This window comes from Mercenaria mercenaria, chromosome 14 (genome assembly GCF_021730395.1).
Source record: "Mercenaria mercenaria strain notata chromosome 14, MADL_Memer_1, whole genome shotgun sequence".
In the NCBI taxonomy this organism is placed as follows: Eukaryota; Metazoa; Mollusca; class Bivalvia; order Venerida; family Veneridae; genus Mercenaria; species Mercenaria mercenaria.
In genome coordinates, this window is record NC_069374.1 from 63,856,299 (window position 1) to 63,870,150 (window position 13,852).

The 13,852-nt window shown below is 37.1% G+C and overlaps 1 protein-coding gene across 1 annotated transcript in view; it reads right to left on the bottom strand.

Annotated features, from left to right (window-relative positions):
• Positions 1–10,560, bottom strand: part of LOC123527054 (uncharacterized) — a 491,978-nt gene extending 481,418 nt beyond the window's left edge. The window contains exon 1 of the mRNA XM_053523703.1: positions 10,473–10,560. The gene's annotated coding sequence lies outside the window, so the exon portion shown is untranslated. The remainder of the gene's footprint in view (positions 1–10,472) is intronic.
• Positions 10,561–13,852: the final 3,292 nt, after the last annotated feature.

Genomic DNA, 13,852 nt, shown 5'->3' on the forward strand with positions numbered 1-13,852 from the left:
AAAATGTAAAGAACACTATGAATAATATAAAACATATCTAAAAACATCCATGTTGTTTTGTACTGGTACTGAAAAAATGGTATAGAATTAATTCCCTATTCCAATTGTTTTACAGGCCTTTATGTTCGGCCCCTCCCGTAGAGGTGTTAAGCGGAGGTAGCCGAAGCATGTCGTCTGCGCTCCTCGCTATTATCTATGTGTATTTAGACGGTGAAAGAGAGACAACTGTGTAAAGCGTTAATAAACATGGGAAGATAATACTATCGAATTTTATCCAATTCTTCAGTATGTATGTTGTAGATATCAAAGACGTTGTCTGACGGGAACTTCGACTAAAAGACCAGTCAAGTATAGTATCCCCAGCCTATAGAATTTTGAGCTGATTTACATTAGTTGAAGCTTGTTGTTTTAAAACATTGTTTTACTTGATCTCTGAAAATATCTAGCTCATAATTCAAATTATTTACGAATCATTGGTACATAAAATCATTTAGGCAAGGTGGCCAAAGGAAAATTTTATATATGAGATATATGCTCTCACCAGCTACACGTTTTAAGAAAGGACATTTTACATCGTTTGTCAGCTAGTCTAAGACAGTTACTTCAGAGATTGAACCCATTTCATTGTTCAAAATACCTAAGGCGTAGGCACTTCCCACGTTCGTACCCTGACAATGTTAATGTATATATGCAGGTCGAAACAATTTTATGAATTGTGACAACTTTGGGTCGAGGAAGTCTTCATTTCTTCATCAGAAAGTGTAAGGAACTTTGATCATTGACAAACAAGGGGTCAAGTACAGACCACAAATATCATTCTTTTACGTTTTGTGAACTGCTTGTACAATGATTCCCTAGGTGTTGAGGAAACGGTTTTCAATACGACGGTCATATGTGACCTTGACTTTTGACATGCTATCCTAAATCAATATGGGCCATTTACAGACAAGGTGCAATTATCCGATAACGTTTGACCACAGTATGTGTATAAAGTGGTAGGTAGATAAATCGGAAGGATTAATTTCTCAATTTCGACACCATTGTCAAACAATATCCCCAACACAAGAGGCCCGGCGCTGATGCGCCGTGCAATAATTATTAATCTGAAAACGTCACTGTGACCTTGACATTTCAGTAATGATCCCAAAAGCAATAAAGACTGACTACTTGCAATCAAGCTACAAGTTTGATCTATGAAGTTACCTAGACACATAGCGGAACCCGTTTATTGTCAGAAGGTCACTGTGACCTTGACCTTTCATTTTCTAGTATTTACCACAGGCAATTGTCTTCTGAAGTCTCCAGTTATTGAGAGAAAACTGTTAATTTAGATTGGTGGCGCTAATGCAGGTGTCAATCATAATCATTACGTTTTACATTAAAAACAAAGAACAACACACAACTGGATGCAAAATCAAGATAAAGGTCTTACGGTAAAACTTGGAAAATGTCAAGTGTATTGTGTTGATTATCACTACAAAAGTTTAACCTTACTTCTGTTTATCTGCTCAAAGCGCTCTGTGCGTCTTTATCTGAATACAAATATGCAGGGTCAGTCAAAAGTCTCCGTAAATCTTGGAAATATTGGTGCAGATCTGCATTTGAAATTTCAAATCAGTCTTGTCAAAAGTTACTGAGAAATTAAAATAAAGGGAGGTTATTTGTCAAAAAGTCAATCCAGACTTGTCTACCCTGATTGGCTGGGTCAATTTGATCACATAAATGAAATTGCTAGTAGTTACCAAAATATATTCATTTTAATTAAAGACAAAGGGAGGGAATTTGAAATAAAGTTAGTCAAGAGTTATCTACCCTGGTAATCTGAGACCACCTGAAGACATATACTAAAAAATTTCAAATCAATCACATACACATGATTTGGACTGGTGAAGAAAGAAAATTGAAAACAATGTGACATAAAGCAAATTTTGTAAATCATGGGCACATGGGTCTTACTAAACTGATTTAAAGCTATTGGAACACTTGATCATACACATTCTATGTAAATATTATTTGGATTCATACATGTGATCTCCCGCGCGGGAGGGTCAAAATCCCGATTTTTTCACCTTGCATCCCATCTCCCGACCAAAACCAAAATCCTCATGGCACTATTAGCTCTATTATGACTGAGCTGATAATTACCGAGGACTGCCAAACATTTATTTATTTATTTGGGTTTTACAGCACACCAACATGTTTACACAGTAAATCCAAAGAAGTATAAAATACACAGAATGGCAACTGGCTGTACTTTCACGTGATCTCGCGTCCGAACGTGATTCGGCGTTGTCTTAGTGAAGCGAGCATGGAGTTGAAATGTGTACCTTTAAAACTACATGTAAAATACATGTTAGCTTCTAAAACAACTTTTGTTTAATATGAAATAGTCTTAAGCATAAAATACACATTTTTTACTATAAAAAAAGCGTGGTCATATGGTAATAATTAATTAATTGTCAGTGTCATTCTTTCGCATACAAAATGGCACGTGGAGAACTTACGGTAACGAGATCTCGTTTGCAGCCGCAGGATGTTGGCGATATTTGCTCTATGTGACTTTCAAGTTGCCGATCTATTTATTTTTTATAACTCTTCGATAAATCAAAGCGACACCAACTATTGTGTATTATACCTGTTTGACACACATGTAGCTGGAGGAAAGAGTTGTTCTTCACAGGTGTATTTCGATAACATGATTGTTTGTTTTGATAATGGATTAGACCATCTGGCCTTTTCCACCTGTCTCACGTGGCCAAATATCGGCCCATCCTCAATGCCAATTAGGCTCCATTTTTTTTACCAATTTAAAGCAAAAAACTCCCAGCCATAAGAAATAATTCCCAGCTGAAAATAATTATTTATTATTCAAAGAAAAGTTTTGTTCGGTAAGGAAATCACATAAATAATTGCTGGAAAAACCAACCCGTTACTAGTTTTAGAACGTGATTGTCACCTGCACCTCAGTAAAAACAAGAGGACCATGATGGTCCTGAATCGCTCACCTCTTCCCACATGATCCAGTTTTGAGTATGACGTCGTTTTTTCTATTATTTGACATCGTGACCTAGTTTTTGAGCTCATGTGACCCAGTTTTGAACTTGACCTAGATATTATCAAGATAAAAATTCTGACCAATTTTCATGAAGATCCATTGAAAAATATGGTCTCTAGAGAGGTCACAAGGTTTTTCTATTATTTGACCTATTGACCTAGTTTTTTAAGGCACGTGACCCAGTTTCAAACTTGACCTAGATATCATCAAGGTGAACATTCTGACCAGTTTTCATGAAGATCCATTCAAGGGTATGGCCTCTAGAGAGGTCACAAGGTTTTTCTATTTCAAGACCTACTGACCTAGTTTTTGATCGCAGTTGACCCAGTTTCAAACTTGACCTAGATATCATCAAGATAAACATTCAGACCAACTTTCATACAGATCCCGTGAACAATATGGCCTCTAAAGAGGTCACAACGTTTTTTCATTTTTTGACCTACTGACCTACTTTTTGATGGCACGTGACCCACTTTCGAACTTGACCTAGATATCATCAAGATGAACATTCTGACCAATTTTTATGGAGATCCATTCACAAGTATGGCCTCTAGAGAGGTCACAAGGTTTTTCTATTTTTAGACCTACAGACCTAGTTTTTGACCGCACATGACCCTGTTTCGAACTTGACCTAGATATCATCAAGATGAACATTCAGACCAACTTTCATGAAGATCCATTGAAAAATATGGCCTTTAGAGAGGTCACAAGGTTTTTCTATAATTTGACCTACTGACCTAGTTTTTGATGGCACGTGACCCACTTTCGAACTTGACCTAGATATGATCAAGATGAACATTCAGACCAACTTTCATACAGATCTCATGAAAAATATGGCCTTTAGAGAGGTTACAAGGTTTTTCTATTATTTGACCTACTGACCTAGTTTTTGACCGCACGTGACCAAGTTTCGAACCTGACCTAGATATCATCAAGGTGAACATTCTGACCAATTTTCATGAAGATCTTGTGAAATATATGGCCTCTAGAAAGGTCACAAGGTTTTCCTATTTTTAGACCTACTGACCTAGTTTTTGACCGCACGTGACCCAGTTTCAAACTTGACCTAGATATGATCAAGGTGAACATTCTGACCAATTTTCATGAAGATCTTTTGAAATATATGGCCTCTAGAGAGGTCACAAGGTTTTTCTATTTTTAGACCTACTGACCTAGTTTTTGACGGCACATGACCCAGTTTCGAACTTGACCTAGATATCATTAAGGTGAACATTCTGACCAATTTTCATAAAGATTTTGTGAAATATATGGCCTCTAGAGAGGTCACAAGGTTTTTCTATTTTTAGACCTACTGACCTAGTTTTTGACCGCACGTGACCCAGTTTCGAACTTGACCTAGATATCATCAAGGTGAACGTTCTGACCAATTTTCATGAAGATCCATTGAAAATAATGGCCTCTAGAGCGGTCACAAGGTTTTTCTATTTTTAGACCTACTGACCTAGTTTTTGAAGGCACGTGACCCAGTTTCGAACTTGACCTAGAATTTACCAAGATGAACATTCTGACCCATTTTCATAAAGATCCCATGAAAAATGTGACCTCTAGAGATGTCACAAGGAAAAGTTTACGCACGCACGGACGGACGCACGCACGCACGGACGACGGACGACGGACACCGCGCGATCACAAAAGCTCACCTTGTCACTTTGTGACAGGTGAGCTAATAAAATGCGAATTATGCAAGGAAATCGTATGTTTTGTATGTAAAAACCTCCCAAAACATACTTATACATCAACATTTATTGAATAAAGTACCAAAATCTGACAGATACAATCAAATGTCACATATTTTCGCGACCCGATTTTTTCTCCCAAACACACACACACTCTACTTTTTGGACAATATAGTTGTAATCATGGTGAAAACCTATGTAAGTGTAGTATAAACAAAAGTTGAATCTATTTTTGCAAGGACTATTAAGAATCAGCCACCTAGGAAGAAAACATTGAAAAATAAATTCTCTAAATTTCACTAAGGGATGCCTTAAATTTATAATTCGTTTGAATTTCTAAGACTTGAAAATTAATGTGCTATTTGTTAAAAATTGATAAAATGCAATATATTTCATCCTTTTAGGTTTTTGAAGTTAACAGTAGAATAGAAAATAACATAAAATTATGAATTTTGTTTCTAAGTTTTACGTTTGCGCGCTTAATATATGTCGATAAAAAGCCTCCAGCTTTGAGACCCAAACTCTTGCTGAAATATAGCAAACCTTCAGTTTTGGGATTCTGTACTTCTTACATGTATGTTGGATTGGTGAAGAAATGAAGTTGCTTGAGTGTACACAAGGGGAAATATAGCAATCTCTGTAAAATCAAGGGCAAGTAACAAGGTGAAATATAGAAAATTCTGTCAATCAAGGGCATATAACTGAGGTTTTTCTATTTTTAGACCTCCTGACCTAGTTTTTGACGGCACATGACCCAGTTTCGAACTTGACCTAGATATCATCAAGGTGAACATTCTGACCAATTTTCATGAAGATTTTGTGAAATATATGGCCTCTAGAGAGGTCACAAGGTTTTTCTATTTTAAGACCTACTGACCTAGTTTTTGACTGCATGTGACCTAGTTTCGAACTTGACCTAGATATCATCAAGGAGAACATTCTGACCAATTTTCATGAAGATCCATTGAAAATTATGGCCTTTAGAGAGGTCACAAGGTTTTTCTATTTTTAGACCTACTGACCTAGTTTTTGAAGGCACGTGACCCAGTTTCGAATTGACCTAGAATTTACCAAGATGAACATTCTGACCCATTTTCATAAAGATCCCATGAAAAATGTGACCTCTAGAGATGTCACAAGGAAAAGTTTACGGACGGACGCACGCACGGACGCACAGACGACGGACACGGCGCGATCACAAAAGCTCACCTTGTCACTTTGTGACAGGTGAGCTAAAAATATAGCCTCTATCGCATACACAAGGTTTTTCTTTGATTTGACCTAGTGACCTAGTTTTTGACCCCAGATGACCCATTTTCGAACTCGGCCTAGATTTCATCAAGGTTATCATTCTGACCAAAATTCATGAAGATTAATTGAACAAGAGATCACAGAGTGATCTTGGCGCCCACCAATGTGCCATTTTTGAGTGTTCCAAATTTCAAGACTTATTGACTAGCTCAAGGTCAAATTTCATTTCCGTACACAACACAAATCTATGCATGTGGTCCAAATTTGAAGCCTGTACCTTCAAAAATGTGAAAGTAGGTCACTAGGTCAATGTCAAGGTCAAAGTTTGTTTCGGTACACAAAACTATGCATGTGGTCCTAAATTTGAAGCCTGTAGCTACAGAAATGTGAAAGTAGGTCACTAGGCCAATCTTAAGGTCAAAGTTCATTTCGGTACACAAAACTATGCAAGTGGTCCAAATTTGAAGGCTGTAGCTTGAGAAATGTAAAAGTAGGTCACTAGGTCAAAATCCAGATCAAATTTTACTTCGGAATACAAAACTATGCATGTGGTCCAGATCTGAAGCCTGTACCTTCAAAAATGTGAAAGTAGGTCAATGTCAAGGTCAAAGTTTATTTCGGTACACAAAACTATGCATGTGGTCCAAACTTGAAGGCTGTAGCTTGAGAAATGTAAAAGTAGGTCACTAGGTCAAAATCAAGGTCAAATTTTATTTCGGAATACAAAACTATGCATGTGGTCCAAATTTGAAGCCTGTACCTTAAAAATGTGAAAGTAGGTCACTAGGTCAATGTAAAGGTCAAAGGTCATTTCAGTACACAAAACTATGCAAGTGGTCCAAATTTGAAGGCTGTAGCTTGAGAAATGTAAAAGTAGGTCACTAGGTCAAAATCAAGGTCAAATTTTATTTCAGAATACAAAACTATGCATGTGGTCCAAATTTGAAGCCTGTACCTTCAAAAATGTGAAAGTAGGTCACTAGGTCAATGTCAAGGTCAAAGTTTTTTTCAGTACACAAAACTATACATGTAGTCCAAATTTGAAGGCTGTAGCTTGAGAAATGTGAAAGTAGGTCACTAGGTCAAAATCAATGTCAAATTTTATTTTGAAACACGAAACTATGCATACGGTCCAAATTTGATGCCTGTACCTTCAAAAATGTGAAAGTAGGTCACTAGGTCAAAATAAAGGTCAAAGTTTTTTCCAGTGCACAAAATTATGCATGTGGTCCAAATTTGAAGGCTGTAGCTACAGAAATGTGAAAGTAGGTCACTAGGTCAAAATCAAGGTCAACTCATGTCAAGGTTCATCTTGCCACTCAAAAATATACATGTGGTCCAAGTTTGAATGTTGTAGTTACTGACAAGAACATTTTAAAAGCTTTTCCCTATATAAGTCTATATGAACCATGTGACCCCCGGGGCGGGGCCATATTTAACCCTAGGAGGATACTTTGAACAAACTTGGTAGAGAACCACTAGATGATGCCAATTACAAGTATCAAAGCCCTAGGCTTTGTGGTTTGGACAAGAAGATTTTCAAAGTTTTTCCCTACATAAGTCTATGTAAACCATATGACCCCCAGGGCGGGGCCATATTTGACCCTAGGGGTATAATTTAAACAATCTTATTTGAAGACCACTAGATGATGTCACATACAAAATATCAAAGCCCTAGGCCCTGTGGTTTTGGACAAGAGGTTATTCAAAGTTTTTCCCTATATAAGTCTATATAAACCATGTGACCCCAAGGGCGGGGCCATATTTGACCCCAGAGAAATAATTTGAAGTATCTTGGTAGAGGACCACTAGATGATGCTTCATACCAAATATCAAAGCCCTAGGCTCTGTGGTTTTGGACAAGGAGGTTTTCAAGTTTTTCCCTATATAAATCTATATAAATTATAGAAATAAACAAAGGGTCATAACTCACTCATAAATTGTTGAACCATTCTGATTTTCAGGGGGACACAACTAGGGTAACAATACATCATTCTGACAAAGTTTGGTCAAAATCCCCCCAGTAGTTTCTGAGGAGAGGCGATAACGAGAAATTGTTAACGGACGGACGGACTGACGGACGTTCTAACGAAACGGTCTTTATGTGACTCCCCCATTGTTCTCTCTATTGTTCTAACAGTCACATAAAAAGAAAAATAGTCACATAAACAGAACGGAATGAATGACATCGAAGAGAAAGTACCGTTATGCAGTCACTTAACCATCATTTCGCGGGCACGGAATGACGGACGGACGGACCACGGACGCAGAGTGATTTTAATAGCCCACCATCTGATGATGGTGGGCTAAAAATACAGCCTCTATCGCATACACAAGGTTTTTCTTTGATTTGACCTAGTGACCTAGTTTTTGACCCCAGATGACCCATTTTCGAACTCGGCCTAGATTTCATCAAGGTTATCATTCTGACTAAAATTCATGAAGATTAATTGAAAAATACAGCCTCTATTGCATACACAAGGTTTTTCTTTGATTTGACCTAGTGACCTAGTTTTTGACCCCAGATGACCCATTTTCGAACTCGGCCTAGATTTCATCAAGGTAATCATTCTGACCAAATTTCATGAAGATCAGTTGAAAAATACAGCCTCTATCCCATACACAAGCTAAATGTTGACGGACAGACGACAGACAGACGCCGGACATCGAGTGATCAGAAAAACTCACCTGAGCATTGCTCAGGTGAGCTAAAAACAAGAGGGCCAAGATGGCCCTAGGTCGCTCACCTGAGAAACAACTATAACAGTGTAAACATGTTTAACCTTGTGATTTCATGAAAACAAATATTTTGGTCAATTTTCATTAAGATTGGACTAAAAATGTGGTCTCTTGAGTTTAAACAAGTATTTTCTTAGATATGACCTAGTTTTTGACCCCAGATGACCAATTTTCGATCTCGGCCTAGATTTCATCAAAGCAATCATTCTGACCAATATTCATGAAGATCAATTGAAAAATACAGCCTGTATCGCATACACAATGATTTTCCTTGATTTGACTTAGTGACCTAGTTTTTCACCCCAGATGACCCATTTTCGAACTCGGCCTAGCTTTCATCAAGGTAATCATTCTGACCAATATTCATGAAAATCAGTTGAAAAATACAGCCTCTATCGCATACTCAAGTTTTTTCCTTGATTTGACCTAGTGACCTAGTTTTTGACCCCAGATGACCCATTTTCAAACTCGGCCTAGATTTCATCAAGGTAATCATTCTGACCATTATTCATGAAGATCAATTGAAAACTACAGCCTACAGCCTCTATCGCATGCACAAGGTTTTTCCTTGATTTGACCTAGTGACCTAGTTTTTGACCCCAGATGACCCATTTTCGAACTCGGCCTAGATTTCATCAAGGTAATCATTCTGACCAATATTCATGAAGATCAATTGAAAAATACAGCCTCTATCGCATACACAAGGTTTTTCCTTGATTTGACCTAGTGACCTAGTTTTTGACCCCAGATGACCCATTTTCGAACTTGGTCTAGATTTCATCAAAATAACCATTCTGACCAATACTCATGAAGATCAATTAAAAAATACAGCCTCTATCGCATACACAAGGTTTTTACTCGATTTGACCTAGTGACCTAGTTTTTCATCCCAGATCACCAATTTTCGAACTCGGCCTAGATTTCATCAAGGTAATCATTCTGACCAATATAAGATCAGTTGAAAAATACAGCCTCTATCGCATACACAAGGTTTTTCCTTGATTTGACCTAGTGACCTAGTTTTTGACCCCAGATGACCCATTTTCGAACTGTGCCTAGATTTCATCAAGGTAATCATTCTGACCAATATTCATGAAGATCAATTGAAAAATACAGCCTCTATCACATACACAAGGTTTTTCCTTGATTTGACCTAGTGACCTAGTTTTTGACCCCAGATGACCCATTTTCAAACTCGGCCTAGATTTCTTCAAGGTGATCATTCTGACAAAATTTCATGAAGATCAGTCAAAAAATACAGCCTCTATCGCATACACAAGCTAAATGTTGACGGACGACAGACGACAGACAGACGCCGGACGCCAGACATCAAGCGATCAGAAAAACTCACCTGAGCATTGCTCAGGTGAGCTAATAAGTAATTTACTTTATAGCTGCATACATGTAACTACTAACAGACATCAAGTTGGTTGTATCCCATACTTATTGACATGTATGAAATTATTGCTATCATGTAATTTTTTAGCATGGCATCACGTTTGTATTGAGCACTGTCTTCTTTGCTTCGCTAATATATCTTCCTAGCTATTCTAGTAATTTATTCTCAGATACTTGAACTACACTAAAATATTGCTGGAGAAACAAAAGGTAATACCCATTATCAGCAAGCAAAGCAGAATTTAAATTGTTCAAAAAGTACAATGTACATTCTAAAGTCTGAAAAAAATCTGGCTGCACATGTCATTTCAATTCCTAGTACTTAAATATACCTTCCTTCGCGCATTCCTGACAACTTTGGGGTCAGCTTCATTAACTTCAGATGCCACCTCACTGCTGCTTTTTTTACCTTGTGATTCACCCTCTGAAATGTTTTATAACAAAAACCTTTGATATTATAGAATTGATAGAATTCTGATGACAACAATCTTTGCAAAACTAGTCATCAAATGGTGCTAAGTCAATGATTAAATGCTATTTAGTGCATTGATACTTCAATTTATTTTGTTGGGTTTAACGTTGCAGTGACAAAATTATAGATTATGCTTTGATGGTGAAGGCAGACCCCAGGTGCCCCTCTGTGCATTTTTTCATCATTTCTCAAAACAGATTAGTTTCTTATATAAAAAAACAACATTTCATTATCCTTTAAGTGATGGTAGACAGGCAGAAGACAGACAGAAAAACAGACATTAGAGGGTCACAGTTAATAATTTTGCAATGTCATAGTTTTCGCGTGTGTTCTTATATAAAAGCTATGCAGTTCTTTTTTCTTTCAACTATTGAGTAGAGGTTTAGTACTTGTGAAGAGTATAAGTCTCTGAAAATCGGAGATGCAAGAATATATCAATTAAGTGGATTGTTAAGACATATAGACACTAAATAGGAAAATGGTCTGAAAAAAATGGTAGTCGCATAATTGCGGATTCAAATAGTTCTCCGTTGTTTTTTTGTTTTTTTTTTTTTTGCTCTGTAGAGCTATATTCCTTACTTTCTTTGCAATTTATTTTTTGCTGAAATCACAGGACAGATGTATGCTTGACACTTAGGTAACATTTTCATAATGAAATACTAATGTGACAGAATTGTCAGTGATACTTAGATCATACACCACCACTACATTTAGTGAAAATACTCTTCTTGCATCAAACATGACCTCCACTTTTCTTTTGATTTTTATTCAGCACTGACAATATTCTTCAAGAAAATGTAAGTTGCAGACATTTAAAATAGTTTCTGATGTGTGTTGCAGCCATCGGAAATATGTCAATTTTATATAGAATAAAGAAGAACAGCTATGTAGTGTGTTGTTAAGCCCGCCCGCTTAGCACAGTAGGGAGAGCGTTGGTCTACGGATCACGGTGTCGCGAGTTCGATCCCCGGGCAATACAATAATTCTTGTGGGAAGTTGGCAGTTACTTGCGGAGAACAGGGTTGTACTGGTACATAATCCAGGAACACTGGTTAGGTTAACTGCCGCCGTTACATGACTGAAATACTGTTGAAAAACGGCGTTAAACCCAAAACAAACAAACAAACAAATTTAGTGTGTTGTAACCTTAAAGAAAGAAAATGCTTGATTAAGTAGTTTCAGGCTGATCACTACCAAATCAAATGCAAGCCTCCGCAGGTCTCACAAGTAGTCCAAATATAAAAAGTGCTAATCTTTTTTCTTTTCCTAGTGCCTTTTCTCAACAGCAACGTGTTTACTTTTACCCTACCGCGTTTCAGTATGTATCACTTTGCATTCTATCGAAATCGGCATGTTCCTATCGCCTGCTAGGTAAAAATGGCGGCATAAGAATTCAACGTCTCGAAAAGAGAAATTGAAAGAAGCGAAAAGTAGTAGATTCAGCGGGTTGTTTTTAACGAACTGTAGTTTTCTTATACAAAAGATAACACCCCCTTTTTCTTTTTGTTTTTCTAAAGTAGCGATATAGTTCTTTATGGGAATATAAGTCTCTAAAAATCTGATATGCTAGAAAATGTCGAAAAACCGTTATGAAGCAAGTGGATTGTATATGAAATAAAGAACAGCCGGATTTAGTGGTGTTCAGCCTTTCAATTTTTAGGCTAATCACTACCAAATAGAAGGTAAGCCTCCGCTGGTCTATCACAAGTAGTCCAAATATAAAAAGTGTTAATCTTTTTTCCTTTCCTAGTGCCTTTTCTCAACAGCAACGTGCTTACTTTTACCCTACCGCGTTTCAGTATGTATCACTTTGCATTCTATCGAAATCGGCATGTTCCTATCACATGCTAGGTAAAAATGGCGGCGTAAGAATTTAATGTCTCGAAAAGAGAAATTGAAAGAAGCGAAAAGTAGTAAAGGACCTTGGACATTTTCCTATTCAGATTGCCTATCCGATTAAGGAAAACGTGACATAGGGATAGACTTCTGAAATTGCATAGTTATGATAGTTGAAGACCATTTCTTGATAAATGAGACTTCATTTTACAAGTTTATGAACAAAAAAGAAGACTTTGTAGACATTTCTCATTCTCTTTTCTATTAAAATATGAACATAAATCATTTTTACGTTTTAAACATCATTCCCACCAGTGACGCAACAAAATAGTTCACATGCCTTTGTAAAAAATTATTATATACGTATGCTGCAAAAATGGCACTTGGTCACAGGTGGGAAAGTGTTTAAAATTGAAAAAAACTACGTACAGGGTGTCAGCAAATAAATTTTTACATAAATATTTGACACTTATTGCATGTGTTTCCTAAACTTTACATATATACAGCTTTATTCATTTTTGTAAATATTTCAAGCACAGAAAACACTAAACTAAATAAATAGGGGACATAGAAAGTGAAGCTAGAAAGCAGACAGATCCTTATAAGTATATCTTATGAATTTTTCAATCAGATCTTTACCTCTTGACAGTCTAAGTCCCTCGATTGAGTGTTATCAGGATTGAGACAACTGCATCTGTCATAAGTCAAGAACCAAGCAAGTGGCTTCAACATATTACATATGTGTCTTCAACGTAAACATGACAAAGAAATACAGACGAACTTCTATGGGAATAGTGCCACTTAGGTGCATTTTTTTTTACCTTTTGTAGGACACAGTTGAAGCGAACCTAAAATGCATTTTAAGAGCAACATTTGCTTTTATTCGATCCAGCATCCTATACCCTAACAGAACTACACCAGACACCATCTCATTAACTAACCTAATTGCTTCCAGAACTTACACTGACACCCATAGAACTAATACTGACTCGCCCATAACTAACACTGACACCCCCAGAATTAACATCAATTCGCTCACACGTCTGAAACTTATTTCGAAGCCAACCGAAATACTAGTAAGGACCTCAAAGAACTAACACAGACACCCCAAGAATATCTATATAAATGTTGATACTAGCTAGTGAAGGTCCACTGATATAAAATGCTAAAAGTAAGGCAACCCTGACCCCGCGGTGGAATAGGCAGTCTCCTGCACCCCTCCGTTTCAACTGAAAAAGGCCAACTACGCCTATGTATGGCCAGCTACACCACTGCATGTATTCAATAATAATCCTCCACATAATGCCCGGTCAGTATTGTACATGTGTATAAATACAGTATAGCAATAGATGTATAGAAAACAAACAATAGAATATGATCAATGCATCAGTGTTATCATGGGCA